Source organism: Hibiscus syriacus, unplaced genomic scaffold, assembly GCF_006381635.1.
Source record: "Hibiscus syriacus cultivar Baekdansim isolate YM2019G1 unplaced genomic scaffold, ASM638163v2 tig00116937_pilon, whole genome shotgun sequence".
NCBI lineage: Eukaryota > Viridiplantae > Streptophyta > Magnoliopsida > Malvales > Malvaceae > Hibiscus > Hibiscus syriacus.
Window position 1 is genome coordinate 1739432 of NW_024063475.1, and position 3720 is coordinate 1743151.

Sequence of the window (3720 nt, forward strand, 5' to 3'; positions counted from 1 at the left end):
TCGGAAACTGAACCGTCCACAGTAATCGCAACTCATAACCTCAAACCCAAAATCACAACACTCAGTCCCATCTCCATCTCTCACTCTCTACGGCGAAATCCGTCCCCATCTCCGAAGATTTCCGTCCCCATCGCCGACGAAATCCCTCACAACCATTCACAGTCAAAAATCCCTCACAATCATTCAGAAATGGAAAATCAACCTCCGAGGGTTAGTTTTTTTTATTTTTATTTTGAAAATTTTGCATTATTTTAGGTTTTTCATATTGAGATTGATGATAAGTTTACTGGTAATTTCAATAATAGATTAACCATTTCACTTAGATTTCTTATTAAATTCATTCGATTGCTGCCAATACTGCTAAACTGTTTAGCCTGTGAAGTTAGTATTTGTCTTTGTTTTGTCTTTTGGTTGAAGTAATGCAGAAGAAGAATAGTTTCGAGAATGAAAATCGCAACGCGGAAATAACTATCGCAACGCGAAATAAAAAACGCAACGCGAAACCAAAATCGCATTGCGATTTTCTTTTCGCGTTGCGATTCTCTCGTTGCGATTTTCATTTCGCGTTGCGATTTTCATTTCGCGTTGCGATTCTCTCGTTGCGATAGTCACTTCGCGTTGCGATTCTCATTATCTCGTTGCGATTTTCATTTCAACCAAAAGACAAAACAGTGTTGCAAATTTTAGTTTCAAGAATAAACTACTATTTATGTTTATTGTTTTTGGTATATCTTGACAGTGTAGTTTTTGGTATATCTAACTTGGTATGTTTATTGTTTTTGTAGAAATTTTTTTCGGCTTCATTGACATTAAGGAATAAAGTTAGCCTAGCCACTACAATTGCTTCGAAGCTTTCACCTGCACAAAGAAAATTGTTTGAGGAAACCTGCTTCGGGCCATGGCTGAGAGTACAGCATCCGGGTGGAGATGCTAATTTGACCCATTTGTGGCTTCAGACCATGACTAGAGATCTACCCGACAGTATACAACGTGGTGAGGAAGAGATATGGTTTCATTTTCCACTGGCGTATACTTGTTTTGGGCGGAAGGAGTTCTGCTTAATCACTGGTCTACGATTCGGACACGATGATGTAGGCCGATACACTCGTCATATCACCCGCCCATCATGGTTATCCAGGGTTTTTCCTTATGAGTCAATAGAGAAGCCGAACTTACACGTCGACGACATGAAGAAATTGTTTAATAAGAAAGATGGTTTTACTCGGATGAATGACGTCGATGTTGTCCGAGTATGCCTTCTACTACTTTTGTATGCCGACTTTTTAGGCAGAGAGGCCAGACAACCTATTCCTCAGGAGCTAATATTATTGGTAGAGGACCTAAATGCATGGAATCTGTTTCCGTGGGGTTCGTATATATGGAAAGCTACCTGGACTAAGTTGTCGTCTGCCTTTGATGACCGCAAAAGTTTACGGGGCGATGGGTCGAAATACACTTTGTCAGGCTTTGTTTGGGCCTTTAAGGTAAGAATTTCTATATAATGTTTTCAAAATTATAATTAATTATTTAACAATTACTAATGTTTGTTATTATATTGTTTGTAGATTTGGATATTCGAGGCCTTTCCCGCTATGAAGATATATGCAATAAAAACTTCAAATGATATTCCCAGGGCTATTTCCTGGAAGAGGAAACGTCTGTTGGATTGGGAAGACTTAATACCATATACGACAATAAATAATGTAAGTTAACACAAATACTATCATATATAAACAAGTTATTAATAGTAGACGTTTAACTTTGTTTGAGTTTTTATATTTTTAGGAGGCCAACATTCCATTAATGAGACTGACACCCACGGAGGCTGAGCTTGCCACTGATTGGTGGCAAGCTAGTCAGCGTTTTCTTGATGGCACGAATGATGAGCAGCCTCCACTTCCTCCACTTCGAGAGCCATCACCTCACCCAGAGCCATCACCTGATCGACCCGACTATACACCTCTACAACGAGAGCCATCACCTATCCCGTCACATCATCGAGCCTCTTCTCCACCATCACCTCATGATAGGCGACCGGCAAAAATACATATATTAGTGAATTACATTAATTTTTAAACAAATTAATCAAAATCATATATAAGAAAAATATAAGACTTACCTCCCCATCCAAATAGCCACTGTCTTCAACCCCTAATAGCACACCCCACCAAGACCGATCAAGCAACATAAACATTTTATCGTTGAGTTTGCTGATGTCAGTGTAACACCCTTGGCTCCGCTCATGTAGATAAAAATCAACTGCGGTCTTAGCCCAAAGGGTATTATCCACAATTGTTTCCGGTAGTTGTCTCCTCTCCACTTCAGATACCGGAAGGGTACTAGCCGATAACTCATACGAGAGCCAACTCTCATCCATCATGTCCGGAACCGGTGGGGGTTTCTCAATACTTCGATATATTACCCCATGTGAATCGGGCTCTGGAATGGTGGGAGGAACCTCTTCAACGATGACAATGGCCTCTTGAACGGTGGGGGGGAATCTTGAGGGAGGATAGGGGCCTCTTGAACGATTGGAGGGGACTCTTGAGGGATGACCGGTGAGTCGGGCTTCTTCTTGCGGAGTCTTCGCACCATTAGGGTGAACGGAGACGTAATAGCACGTCCACGCCGTCTGATGCGTGAACTCCGTCGTGCAAGGAAAACCCGACGTAAAGCATCCACCTTATCGGACCGCTAAAAAAAATTAATACATAAATCAGTAAATAAACAGACATGATATTAAACAAAGACAAATATGTTTCAAACTAGCATTGTATTCACCCAAGTCATTATTCTATCATAGTTCACAAAATGCTCAGATAACATTCCAGAAGTAAGCACTTATATAAACATTTAAAATGACAACATATATAAACATTCCAGAAGAAGAATAGTTTACTTTCGCAACACGAAACTTAAAATCGCAATGCGAAAATGACTATCGCAACGTAGAAATGGCTATCGCAATGCGAAATGAAAATCGCAACGACAAAATCGCAATGCGAAATGAAATCGCAACGACAAAATCGCAACGCGAAACACAAATCGCATTGCGATTTTCATTTCGCGTTGCGATTTTGTCGTTGCGATTTCATTTCGCATTGCGATTTTGTCGTTGCGATTTTCATTTCGCATTGCGATAGCCATTTCCGCGTTGCGATAGTCATTTTCGTGTTGCGAAAGTAAACTATTCTTCTTATGCAAATTGAAACTTGAATGGATTGCATTACTTCAACCAAAAGACAAAAACAAAACCAAAAACAAATACTAACAAAAACAGTTTAGCAGTATTAGCAGCAACCGAATGAATTACGAGTATGAAAAATCTTAAACTTACCTCGTTGCGTAGAGTATGAACCTCATTCTGCAACGATGCTACCATCTCACGTAGAGCGGCTACCTCACCGCGTAATGTAGACACCTCAACACGCCATGCACCATCGTCTTTGCGTAAAGTACCGACCTCCTCACGCAAGGCATTGACCTCATCACGTAACTCCCCTAACTCATCCCGTTGAGGTGGAGGTGGAGAACAGGGAGATAAATGTCGTGGCATCTTTGCCGGTCGCCTATCTTGCAGTGATGGTGGAGAAGAGGCTCGATGATGTGACAGAATAGGTGATGGCTGTCGTTGTGGAGGTGTATAGCCGGGTCGATCAGATGATGGCTCTGGGTGAGGTGATAGCTCTGGGCGAGGTGATGGCTCCCGAAGTGGAGGCT